This window comes from Euphorbia lathyris, chromosome 6 (assembly GCF_963576675.1).
Source record: "Euphorbia lathyris chromosome 6, ddEupLath1.1, whole genome shotgun sequence".
NCBI classification, from domain to species: Eukaryota; Viridiplantae; Streptophyta; class Magnoliopsida; order Malpighiales; family Euphorbiaceae; genus Euphorbia; species Euphorbia lathyris.
In genome coordinates, this window is record NC_088915.1 from 24,701,383 (window position 1) to 24,715,947 (window position 14,565).

The window sequence follows — 14,565 nt, forward strand, 5'->3', positions numbered from 1 at the left end:
CGAAAATCCTAACACCCACTTGACAAATTTCTTAGAAATTTGTGACACTTTTAAAATTACTGATGTAACTGCAGAAGCAATCAAACTTCGCCTTTTTCCTTTTACTTTGAAGGATCGAGCCAAAGAATGGTTAACTTCTATGCCAGCCGCATCAATTGAGACTTGGGAACAATTAGCCCAAGCATTTTTATCAAAAAAATTTCCTTTAGCAAAAACCGCAAGAGTCATTAAAGAGTTAACATCTTTTTCTCAAAATGATAATGAAACTCTTTATGAGGCTTGGGAACGTTTTAAAGAACTTCAACGTTTATGCCCACACCACCAATTTCCCGCCGAACTTTTAATGCAAACATTTTACAATGGACTAAATCCTACAACTAGAGGTTCATTGGACGCTATATCTGGAGGGTTATTCATGAAGAAAACATCTGCCCAAGCAAGAGAACTTTTGGAGGAAATGGCAATCAACAGTTGTATGTGGCCCGCGGAACGTGGACACGTACCATCAGCGAAACCATCATCCTCAACAACATCATCAGTTAAAGGTATAGTGAATCTTGATCCAGTAGCGATGTTGCAAGCCCAATTTTCTGCCTTATCGCACAAAATTGATAGGTTTATGGCACCGTGTGATTCTAATGGTAAGCCAATCCAAACAGATGTGGATTATGAAGGTATGAGTGAAATTGAACAAGTAAATTTTGTCCAAGGGCAAAACCAAAATAATAACCCTTATTCCAATACATATAATCCTGGATGGAGAAATCATCCTAACTTTAACTGGAGAGACAATAATAATGTTAATGCTAATCAAAATCGTACTACTAATTATCAAAATCAATCAAGAGATTCGATTAGCACTTTATCTTCTAAAATCGACAAATTTATTGATGCTATGAGCGGAAAAATAAGTAATCACGACGATGGTTTTAAACGGATCGAGAATAAATTCGATCAGCTTATTAAAAACCAATCATCTAGCATCCATAATTTGGAGATTCAAATTGGACAATTCGCTAAATCAATTCCATCCCGCAAAGAGGGAAGTCTTCCAAGCCATACGGAAGAAAATCCGAAAGAGCATGTTAAGGCTATCACTATTCGTTCAGGGAAAAACTACTTAGGCCCGGAAATGCCCGGAAATTCGACCTTACCTGGAACTGATTTACCGACGCCCAAAGAAGATACATTAAAACAAAAAGATGCACCAATTGACTCTAGTACAAAAACTTTTGTACCCAAACCACCTTTTCCACACAAAGTCCGCAATAAGGACTATGACAAACAACTTTTAACATTTTTAGACAAACTTAAGAATTTGCATATTAATTTAACGTTTATGGATGCGATTACGCAAATTCCCAATTATGGTAAATTCCTCAAAGATTTAATTTCAAAGAAAATCAGTTGGGAAGGAATTTCATCCATTTCACTAACTGAAGATTATAGTTCAATTGTGTCAAGTAATTTGCCCACAAAACTCAAAGATCCCGGATGTTTTACCATTCCGTGTAAATTGGGAGATATTGAATTTTCCAGTTGTCTCTGTGATTTAGGAGCAAGCATTAACTTGATGCCATTATCTATTTTTAATAAGTTAGGCTTAGAAGAAGATATCAAACGTACCAATATGGTTTTGCAATTAGCGGATCAAACCACTAAAAGACCATACGGTATAATTGAAGATGTTTTAGTTAAAGTTGACAAATTTATTTTTCCTACCGATTCCGTTATTTTAGATTTTGCTTATGACGTAAACTGTCCGCTAATCTTTGGTAGACCGTTCATGAACATGGGATGTGCTCTAGTTGATGTGTCAGAAGGGAAAGTAGTTTTAAGAATAGGCGATGATAAGATTGAGTTTGATATGAATCAAGCGATGAAATATCCTATGGAGGATTTCGCTTGTATGAAACTTGATTTAATTGAAGAATGTGTAAATGACATTGTTCAAAAAGAAGAAATAATAGAACCTATAATGAGTGAGGAACTAGAAGATAAGGACCCAGAACCTTTGATTCGAGAAGATGGACCAGTTCCGCCTTCAATTATAGTTCCACCTAAATTAGAACTTAAAGAATTACCAAGTCATTTGAGGTACGCTTTCTTAGGCGAAGGCGATTCTCTACCTATTATTATCTCTAACAAATTAACACAAGTCCAAGAAGAGAAATTGAAAGAAGTTGTTAGAAATAGGATAGGAAGTATGGGTTGGCAAATTTCAGACTTAAAAGGTATTAATCCGAGCATTGTAATGCACAGAATTCACTTAGAAGAAGATAAGCCACCTAAAGCGGATAGGCAAAGACGCCTAAATCTGAATATGAAAGAAGTAGTAAAAAATGAGATTACTAAACTTCTGGACAATGGAATCATCTACCCTATCTCGGATAGTGAATGGGTTAGTCCAATCCATTGTGTACCTAAAAAGGGAGGCATAACAGTTGTAAGGAATGAAGAAGATGAATTAATACCCACACGAACCACCACTGGTTGGAGAGTTTGTATAGATTATAGAAATCTAAATAAAGCAACTAGGAAAGATCATTTTCCTCTTCCTTTCATTGATCAAATGATCGAAAGGATAGCTGGTCACGCTTTCTACTATTTTCTAGATGGTTACTCCGGATTCTTTCAAATATACATTTACCCGGATGACCAAGATAAAACAACCTTCACATGTCCTTACGGAACATTTGCATATAGAAGAATGCCCTTTGATCTATGTAACGCACCTGCAACATTTCAACGTTGTATGACTGCAATTTTTAATGATTTCATTAAAGATATCATGGAAGTTTTTATGGACGATTTTTCAGTTTATGGAGATTCTTTTGATTCGTGCCTAGAAAACTTGGATAAAGTTTTGTCTAGGTGTGAAGAAACAAATTTGGTATTAAATTGGGAAAAATGTCATTTTATGGTTGACGAAGGAATTGTTTTAGGTCACAAAATATCTGAAAAAGGATTAGAAGTAGATAGAGCAAAAACCTCAGTAATAGAGAAATTACCCCCTCCAACTACTGTTAAGGGAGTAAGATCATTTTTAGGACATGCTGGTTTTTACAGAAGATTTATTAAGAATTTTTCTGTAATTTCCAAACCACTTACTAATTTACTCATGAAAGATTCAACCTTTGATTTTAATGAAGAATGCGTTAAAGCTTTCGAAACATTGAAAACAGCTTTAGTCAGTGCACCTATTATTGCTAAACCCGATTGGGATTTACCCTTTGAAATTATGTGTGATGCAAGTGACTTAGCTGTCGGATGTGTTTTAGGACAAAGGAAGGATAAGAAACTTCATGTCATTTATTATGCAAGTCACACACTGTCTGGTGCACAATTAAACTACACCACAACAGAAAAAGAAATGTTAGCTGTAGTTTTTGCATGTGACAAGTTTAGGTCATATTTATTAGGTTCAAAAGTTATTATTTATACTGATCATGCAGCATTAAGATATTTATTTGCTAAAAAGGATGCAAAACCACGTCTAATTAGATGGGTTTTATTATTGCAAGAATTTGATTTAGAAATTAAAGACAAAAAGGGAGTAGAAAACCTTGTCGCCGATCATCTATCGAGACTTGAAGATGAAAACGGTCCTATAGGTGAAACTATCGGTATACGAGATGATTTCCCTGATGAACACCTCTATCAAATAAAAAGTGCCATGTCACCATGGTATGCAGATATTTCTAATTATCTTGCAGCCAATATTGTTCCGGAAGGATTAGATTTCCAACAAAAGAAGAAATTTTTCTTCGATATTAAACAATATTTTTGGGAAGATCCCTTTTTGTTCAAGACTTGTGGTGACGGGATAATTAGGAGATGCATTGGTGAAGATGAATACGAATCCATAATGTCGGAATGCCATTCTAGCTCTTATGGAGGACATAATGGAGTTAACAAGACAGCAGCTAGAATATTTGAAAGTGGTTTCTTTTGGCCTACGATGTTTAAGGACGTCCGTTCATTTATTACTCGTTGTGATAAGTGCCAAAGAACAGGAAATCTAGGAAGGAAAGATGAGATGCCCCTCACAACCATATTAGAAGTTGAAGTTTTCGATATGTGGGGAATAGATTTCATGGGACCTTTTCCCCCTTCTAATGGTAAAACTTACATATTAGTTGCCGTTGATTTTGTTTCAAAGTGGGTTGAAGCAATTGCAACCCCGACGAACGATTCTAAAGTTGTCATTAGTTTTCTTGACGATATATTTTGTAGATTTGGTTGTCCAAGAGTCATCGTTAGTGATGGTGGTACTCATTTTATAAACAAGAGTTTTGAAACGCTTATGAAAAAATATGGAGTACGCCACCGCGTATCAACGCCGTACCATCCTCAGTCAAATGGTTAGGCGGAGATATCAAATAGAGAACTCAAATGGATTCTCGAGAAAACAGTTTCATCTTCTAGAAAAGATTGGTTTTCTAAACTCAATAATGCGTTATGGGCATACCGTACTGCATTTAAAACACCAATAGGAATGACTCCGTACCGCTTAGTGTATGGGAAGGCATGTCATTTGCCAATCGAATTAGAACATAAAGCCTATTGGGCTATTAGAGAACTTAACTTTGATTTACAACAAGCAGGTAAGAAACGTTTGCTCAATTTGAATGAGTTAGATGAGTTACGTCATCTATCTTACGAAAATGCAAAGATTTATAAAGAAAAAGTGAAAAAATGGCACGATGCCAAAATTAAAGTTAAACACTTTAATGTTGGGGATAAAGTGCTGTTATTTAATTCACGACTTCGTTTATTTCCAGGAAAACTTATGTCCAGATGGATAGGACCATATTTAGTCGTCAAAACATTCGATTATGGTTCTTTAGAACTGGAAGGTCCTACCAGAGTTTGATTCAAAGTTAATGGTAATCGATGTAAAATCTATTACGAAAATATTTCCCAACTAGGAATTGAGTTCGTAATAAGATTGTCTGACGTATAAATTACTCAGTTTTTCTTACACATTTTATTTTGTTTTATTGCTTTTTATATTTTTGTTTATTTTATTTTATTTTATTTTATTTTCTAAAATGCAAATTTTATGATTAGATGACTTTATGTTATGCTTTAAATACATAAAATATTTATATTTCATGATTTTAGATTTAATTTTTAGAAATTAAGATGAATTTGAAGTTTCAGGAAATTCTCTGCCGAGAATCCCCTTTTTAAGAATAGTCCAAATAGGTTCGGATTTCTCTGTTCATACCGAGAATTTTAAATTCTCTACCGTGAATCGGGAGGTAGCTTCGATGCCTGATTTCTGTAAGGAAATCAGCGTGTTGCGACCGCGGCTTAGCCATTCTCGGTCGCGACACGCGTGTTTCCCGCGCTATCAGATCTGAAACATTCTAACCCCTTCAACGAACCTCTTGACAAACGAAACCTTAAGTTTCTTCATTCCCGAAGGGTGTAATTTTATACCTTTTCATAATTAAAATAATACCTCTTTTCATCTTAAACTCTTATAAATTAATCCTAGAGGATTCAAGTTCTGTTACAATTCATTTCATCTTTGTCAGAACTCTGCTTTTTCTTCGCCAACACCGTTCTTTGCTAAAGTAACACAAACTTTGCACCATGCCTACCAAATACAACGCTTCAAGGCACACTACTGCCTCAAGCAACAAACGCCCAGACTTATCTAAGCGATATGGGGCGCCTTTTCCTATCTTCAACCACGATGAAGGTAGGCGTTATTGGAATCTCCGTTACAAATTCTTCACCGGAATGTTGTATATGGATGAATTCCATAACAACCAACTTGGAATTAGTGATGACATGAGCCGCTATATGGAACGTTTAGGGTGGACAAAATTCGCCAAAATACGATTTCCAATAATAGGCGACTGGATACTCGAATTCTTTTGTACCGTGCGTTTCACTAATAAACGATGAGTACGTCTCAGTTTTCATCGAGAAGGCAAAATCTTCACTTTCGGCTATCCCGAGTTGCATGCTTGGTTTGGTTTTCCCCCGAGGGATACAATCAAACGTCATCCTAGAAGAGACATGACATCCACTGATATTTGGAGAATGCTCACTGGATTCTGGCGATTCAATTCAAAACTCGCCTACAATAAGTCTTTTCACTCCAGTTCTATGCTGTATTTGCACAAATTTCTGTGTCACAGTTTATTCGGGCGCACATTCAGTAGTGTAGTCCGTGACACTGATTTGTATGTCCTTGGGGATGTATTCCAGGGAAATACAGTGGATTCTTCCAAAATTCTGATGGAGGGTCTTGTCGCCGCTTCTCGATCCAAAGATAAGAAGATTGGGTTCGGCAATATAATATGTGGAATAATTCTCGGTACCAAGGGTACAATTGATATTCCTTGGAGTGATGATGAATTCTTCCCGACAATTGACTATGAGTTTCTTGAGTACGAAGGACTTGTGAAACGTGTCTTTCGTGCCGGCCCGCATTTTCTTTCTGCAATGGAACGTCAAGCTTTCGTGCAATTAGAAATTGAGCGTATTAAGGCTAGAGGAATCCCGTTTGATAGGGATGAATATGTAGAATAGTTTATGTTTTTCATTTTATTTTTGTACATATTTTGTTTTGTATTAATTATTGTTTTGTTTTCCTTATTTGTACATATGTTGATATAATAAAGATTTTATTTAGTTCAATTCTTAACTATCTATTTGATCCATTATCTATACTTAGCATATTTCATATGGGTCGATTCTAATTATTCTTACTCAAATTATGTTGTAGCTCGAACTCAGAAAATAGGAACAGACCGAACAAAATTAAATGGGCAGAGTCGCGGACAATGTCGCTTTCTTTAAGACGTTCGCGGAACTGCCGGAATTTAGCAAACAGTATGAACTCCGATCGCCTCCAGGATAAAACAGCCCTCTTAAATACGATTTTCGTATTGCATCGTACGAAAATCGTTCTGTATACACTCTCTGTTTAACTTGCTCAGTTTTCGAAAAGATAAAGAATGAATGAAAAGTGAATTGTGTTTGAAGGCAGTCTCTGATCACCTATTTATACAAGAAAAAAGAGCTGTTGAGAGCTCTGATTTCATGGAGAAGGTGGAGGAGGAAAATCAGGAAGACTGGGTTGGTGAAGACACGTTCAGAGCAAAGTAGACGTTGTGAATAACGTTCACAAAGACTGAATCAAAATGTAAATAATTAAATAAAAAATTATTTCCGAAATTAAAAATAATAATAAATAATATTATTAATATTAATCATTTTACACCACGCTAACCCAACCCACACCAACCCAACCCGACCCGGTTCGGTTCGGTTCGGTCGGACGGCGCGCGCGCGTGTGTGGTGGTCAACCAAAGAGATAGGTCCTCACCCTTTCACAAAAGTGGGTACCCCTTGGGGCACACCCCAAGCATGTGAGGACCTTCCTTATAAACATCTCCACCAAGTGCTTTGAAAGCAATGTGGGATGTTTTTCACTTGAAAAAACTTAAAGACACATGCATGGGCCAATTTCATAAATTATAAATGGGCCAAGCCCAATAATCCCCCACTAGAATTTTTGAAATCGTTTTACTGAGCAGTTACATAAGGTCAGACATAAGCAGAGGTATCTTTCGATTTGAACCTTTGCGTAGTGAGTATAGTTCAGATTTTACTAGAGTGACTCGTAGTCTTGAACTCTATCTCTGACGTATATCACGCCATAACCTTTTCAGAGTGTAGTTCTAGTAGCCCGTGCGTTTATGGCCTTGCACGTCTATCCCGGTTTAATGAATGCTCTAGAGTTTTGCCCTAAACTCATAGGAAGCGGCCTCACTTCCACATTCATATAGGTGAGTCTATCAAAAGTACTCCTGTAGCTATGTACTTCACTCCAAATGGAGTATAGACTTCATTAAGAGTTTCTATTATCTCAACCTCAAATCGCTTCAGGATATTCATGCTTCTAATTGCATGATCTGACTCATATTACAACACAACTTGTTATTACCCTTTGAACCTATTTCTTGGGATCTCCAGTTTATAGGTTGGGTTACCATTGTGTGTAACTCATCACTGTAGGGGCATAAGTCCCATACTCTTTGCCGTATTATGGACTTTCTCTCTAGCTAATCCTTTCGTGAAAGGATCGGCTAAATTCTCTTCTGAGCGTATGTGATCCACTCTAACAGCTCCTTTAGTGAGTAGCTCTCTCACAGTGCTGTGCTTACAACGTATCTGTCGTTTCTTATCATTGTAATAACGATTCTGAATCTTAGCAATAGCCGCAATACTATTGCAGTGGATCAATACAGCTGGAATCGGTTTTTCCCATAGGGGAATCTCAGCTAACAGACTTCTCAACCAACCTGCTTCTTCACTAGCCACATCTAGTGCAATCAGTTCTGATTCCATGGTTGATTGAGCTAGAATAGTCTGTTTCTTAGACTTCCATGAAACAGCACCACCAGCTATATTGAAAATATAGCCACTAGTAGCCTTGGAATCATCTGATAAGGCATTCCAGTCAGCATCACTATATCCTTCAAGGACTGCTGGAAACCTTTGATAATGTAATCCAAGTTTCATAGTTCTTTTAAGGTATCTCATGACCCTTTCTATAGCATTCCAATGCTCCACACTAGGTCTACTAGTAAATCTGCATAGCAATCCTACGACATACGCGATGTCGGGTCTAGTACAATCAGTGGCATAACGAAGACTGCCAATTATGCTAGCATACTCTGATTGTCTTACACTGTCTCCAGTGTTCTTAAAAAGTTTTATACTAGGGTTATAAGGTGTACATGCAGGTTTACAGTCAAAGTAGTTATATTTCTTTAGTATCTTCTCAACGTAGTGAGATTGATCTAAAGAAATTCCAGTTTCAGACCTAGTTATCTTTATGCCAAGAATGACGTTCGCTTCTCCTAGATCTTTCATGTCAAAGTTCTCACACAACATTGACTTAACAGCATTTACAACATGAATATTAGATCCAAAAATAAGCAAGTCATCGACATATAGGCATATAATGGTGCAAAGACCATTTTCATATTTATAGTAGATACACTTATCACTTTCATTCACCTTATAGCCATTTGAAATAATCAAGTTGTCAAATTTTGCATGCCATTGCTTAGGTGCTTGTTTTAGCCCATATAAAGACTTATCTAACTTACATACCTTATGGGCTTGACCAAAGACTACAAAGCCCTCAGGTTGATCCATATAAACCTCTTCTTCTAGTTCACCATTCAAAAACGCAGTTTTAACATCCATTTGGTGCACTACTAGATTGTGCACAAAAGCAATAGCAATCAAAACACGTATGGACGTAATCCTAGTGACAGGTGAATAAGTATCAAAGAAATCAACATTTTCTCTTTGTCTAAAGCCTTTAGCTACAAGGCGAGCCTTAAACTTATCTACTGAACCATCAGGTTTCAGTTTCTTCTTAAGGATTCATTTACAACCTATTGGTTTACAACCTGGTGGTAAGTCTACTAAGTGCCAAGTTTGGTTTGACTCAAGTGAGTCCATTTCATCATTAATGGCTTCTTGCCATAAATCAGCATCTAATGAGGTTAAGGCTTCTTGTATAGTAAGTGGATCCTCTTCTACTGTGAAAGCGTAAAAGTCAGAACCAAAGTCTTTAGATACTCTAGGTCTCTTACTTCTCCTAGGTTCAGATTCCTCAATCTCTTTTTGTACTATAGGTCTAGTAGCAGGTATGCTACTAGATGATGCACCCCCACTATTTCTCAACTTAAAAGGAAATCTATCTTCATAAAAGTCAGCATCGTTCGACTCCAATATGACTTTTGCATTCAAATCATAGAACCTATATGCTTTGCTATTCACAGCATATCCAATAAACACATATTCATAAGCCCTACTAGCAAGTTTGACTCTCTTAGGATCAGGAATCCTAACATAAGCCAAACAACCCCAAGTTCTAAAATATGATAGACTAGGCGTTTTATTTTTCAAGATCTCATAAGGAGAGATTTTGCTTCTGGATTTAGGGACCTTATTTAGCACATAGCAAACAGTCAAAAGGATTTCTCCCCACCAATGTGAGGCGGCACCTGAACTAAGCATAATAGCTACTACAGATTCGGTAAGTGTCCTATTTTTCCTTTCAGCCTTTCCGTTCATTTCTGGTGAATAAGGTGCTGTGGTTTCATGTATAATACCATGTGTTTTATAGAAATCAATAAACAGGCTAGAACCATATTCTGTGCCTCTATCGCTACGAAGTCTCTTGACTTTCCTATTGTATTGATTTTCTATTTCAACTATGAACAACTTAAACATGTCAAACGCTTCACTTTTATTTTTCATAAGATAAACAAAAGTAAAGTCAGAACAATCATCTATAAAGGTTATAAAGTACCGTTTGTCATTTCTAGTCAACTTCCCATCTAATTCACATATATCTGAATGAATTAAATCTAGAGGTTCAGAATCCCTAACAACAGATTTATGAGGTGTTTTTGTGATTTTTGCCTGACTACAATAATCACATTTAAGAAATTCATTCAGATTCAATTTTGGAATTAATCCTAAGTTACTCATATTTTTAATGATTCGCTTATTAACATGACAAAAACGAGCATGCCAAACATTAAAAGTACACAAGGAGTAAACAGAAGCATTCACTTTATTAATCTCAACATTCAACTTAAACATGCCTTCAGTAGCATAACCTTTTCCTACAAATACACTGTTCTTAATTAAAGTAAATAAATATGCTCCTATAGTCTGAGTAAAACCAGCCTTGTTGAGTAGATAGCCCGAAACCAAATTTTTTCTCATTTCTGGAGTATGCATCACATCCTTCAAAGTTAAGGTTTTTCCAGATGTGAAGTTCAATTCCACACTACCAATTCCAGCAACAATAGTGGTATGGGAATCACCCAATAACACTTTCTTATCTTCGGTCATAGCACTGTATGTTTTGAACATACTTCTATCATAGTAAACATGGCGAGAAGCACCAGTGTCTACCCACCACCCATCTGATCCACCTATGAGGTTGATCTCAGAAATCATAGCAACAAAGTTATGTTGCTCTTCAGTCAGGTTAACACTAGGAGTAGTGTTTGGCCTGTTCCTGCACTTACGTGCCATATGACCTGGTTTCCCACAATTAAAGCATAGGAAAGCAGCATCATTTCTAGGTGGTAGTTGATGTGGCCTATTTTGGTTCCTTTGAAAGTTCCAATTCAAATTAACTCGGGTGTTGCGGTTTTGGATTGGTTTGCGGTTCTGATTCTTAAAATTCTTTTGAGTGGGTTTCAGAACCGCAGTGGACCTTTTAGTGCTATTAGAAACAATAAGCACTTCCTCTTTTAAATCTTGTTTTCGAGCTTCCTCCTCAATTCGGAGGCGAGTAATCAAACTTTCCATCGAAAATTGTTTTGTTTTGTGCCTCAAAATATTTTTAAAATCTTTCCACGAAGGAGGCAATTTGTCAATTATGACAGCAACTTGAAATTGATCGTTTAAAGGCATACCTTCTGAAATAATTTCATGTGCTATCTTCTGTAATTCATGAGATTGAATTTCCACTGACTTGTCATCAGTCATCTGGAATTTGAGGTAGCGACTTACAGCGTATTTTTTCGATCCGGCCTCCTCAGTGTCATACTTCCTCTGCAGAGCTTCCCAAATTTCTTTTGCTGTTTTTTCTTCAGCAGTGTAGTAATCATACAGATCGTCAGTCAGTCCATTGAGTATATAATTTTTGCACAGAAAATCATTTTCTGTCCATCTCTCAGCAGCACGAACAGCAGCACGAACATCTGCCCCGTCACCATCTTCAGGAACAATTGGTTTTTCCGAAGTCAGAACAGAAGCTACCTTCTTTTTTGTGAGGTAGAACAACATCTTCTGTCTCCATCTTCGGAAATGAGCTCCTTCAAACCGGAATGGTTTGTTAATCTCAGCAATCCCATTTGATTGTTCGGTAGCCATCAGCAGTAATTGAATCGTCTTAAAATTGTTGTAGCTCGAACTCAGAAAATAGGAACAGACCGAACAAAATTAAATGGGCAGAGTCGCGGACAATGTCGCTTTCTTTAAGACGTTCGCGGAACTGCCGGAATTTAGCAAACAGTATGAACTCCGGTCGCCTCCAGGATAAAACAGCCCTCTTAAATACGATTTTCGTATTGCACCGTACGAAAATCGTTCTGTATACACTCTCTGTTTAACTTGCTCAGTTTTCGAAAAGATAAAGAATGAATGAAAAGTGAATTGTGTTTGAAGGCAGTCTCTGATCACCTATTTATACAAGAAAAAAGAGCTGTTGAGAGCTCTGATTTCATGGAGAAGGTGGAGGAAGAAAATCAGGAAGACTGGGTTGGTGAAGACACGTTCAGAGCAAAGTAGACGTTGTGAATAACGTTCACAAAGACTGAATCAAAATGTAAATAATTAAATAAAAAATTATTTCCGAAATTAAAAATAATAATAAATAATATTATTAATAATAATAATTTTTTAATAAAAAATTAATCATTTTACAGCACACCAACCCAACCCGGCCCGGTTCGGTTTGGTCGGACGGCGCGCGCGTGTGTGGTGGTCAACCAAAGAGATAGGTCCTCACCCTTTCACAAAGGTGGGTACCCCTTGGGGCACACCCCAAACATGTGAGGACCTTCCTTATAAACATCTCCACCAAGTGCTTTGAAAGCAATGTAGGATGTTTTTCACTTGAAAAAACTTAAAGACACATGCATGGGCCAATTTCATAAATTATAAATGGGCCAAGCCCAACAAATTAAGATAAAAAGGATTCACATGAACTAGTATGATTTTCTATTTTTCCACACATATATCCACATTTAATTCTTTTTGTAACTCGATTTATTTTTAATGAATTAAGTTTTCATTTAATCAATTCAATTCATGTATTAAATATGTATTAACATGCACTTATTATGCATTTAATATGGTTCTCTTAACTTATATGCATAAATGCACATTTAAGTTTCATTAATTCTTCATAACCAATTTATTACACTTTAATTCAATGTATTAAGGTTAAACCTTTGGTTTTCCTTGCAATTAATGTCATTTATTTAAGTTTTAAGTGCAGGAACACTTAATATTAAGTTCAAGAACCATTCAATCAACAAAATTGCACAAACCAAGTCATTAGGCACCCAAATAGGCCATTTTGACCAATTCTCTACCGAGAATTAATAATTCTCGGTATGAGCAGCAAACCTGGCCCAATTTCAGGACGAAGAATTGCCTGAAAGTCGCGTGTCGCGGTCGCGGCTTTGCGATTCTCGGTCGCGACACGCGACCTGTAGGCATTTCTCAATCCGATTTTGACACCAAATTTTGCATATTCCTATTCCTATTCTACCTATACACCTACCTATACAACCCTATATAAACCTACCTCTTACACAAACCTCACATCACCTCTATTTTTACCCAATCCCTTACTCCAAACTCTTCCCTAAAAATCTACTTTTACTCTTCCCAATTTCTTCACTCCAATTTCTATCCTCTTTTCTATTTCAATCACTTCCAATTCAAACCCCCAAACTCATCTTCAAGCTTTACTCTTTCTCTCAATTCCTTTTTCTTTTTCTTCTTCTTCTTCTTCTCAAACCCTAAAAAACACTAAACACCATCACCATGGTTAGGACTAAGCGTGTTGGTAACAAGCCCGCTGTTACGGAAGCTAATCGCCTTCGAGTTCAATGTGGAGCTTATTTTGACATCGCTTCAGAGGAAGAAGCCGCTCGTTTCAAACATTTTTCACAAGCCGACCGCCAATTTGTAGATATGCACTTCTTAGACTTCCATTCGGTAAGAGCATTAAATTTCTCTAATCGAATTGATGCCTTTATTGAAGCTTTGGGTTGGCAAGAATTCGTTAATATGCGTTTCCCGCGTATTAATGAATATGTAGTGGAATTTTTGGTCACTTTGACCATGAACAAGAAGAAAACTTCCATCTCTTTTAGGAATGAAGGAACAACTTACACCATTGATTATGAAGCAATGGGAAACATGTTTGGTTTCCCTACTTCTGATTTTTATGATAAGCCTAGGGATTTTGATAATGATGATGTTTGGCAAACTCTCTCGGATCAAGATTATTTTAATTCGAAAAACACTTCAAGCAAGTTGATTAAGGACAATTGTGTGTTCTTCTTTCATAAGTATTTGAGTTTCTCCTTGTTTGGTCGTGTTGAGAGTTCCAAGATTCAGGTTCGGGATTTGTATGTTTTGGATAGTTTGCTTAAAGGCTTGCGGATTGATAGCATTGGTATTTTGTTTGATAATTTGTTCCGTGCTTCGAGGGCTAGTACCATTCAAATCCCTCTTTGTAATTTTATCACCGCTATTGTGTTGGGAGCACAGGGTGAGTTGGCCGATTATGACATGTCCACCTACCGTGGGTATGTTCCATTTTTGGACATCTCGGCTCTTGAGCGAGCTCATTTATTGCTTCCACAAGGACCTCCCGTCTTTATTTCCTATGCTACCCGTATTGCCCATCTTCGTGGCACTATGGGTGGTGGCGCTTTAAGTTCTCAATTTGTAGGTACCGAAGGCGAGGAGGATGAC

At 36.9% G+C, this 14,565-nt stretch overlaps 1 non-coding gene across 1 annotated transcript; it reads right to left on the bottom strand.

Annotated features, from left to right (window-relative positions):
* Window positions 1-220: 220 nt before the first annotated feature.
* Window positions 221-327, bottom strand: LOC136234285 (small nucleolar RNA R71). Its single transcript, XR_010691176.1, has one exon. It is a non-coding gene; the product is annotated as a small nucleolar RNA R71 (small nucleolar RNA).
* Between the last annotated feature and the right edge of the window lie 14,238 nt (window positions 328-14,565).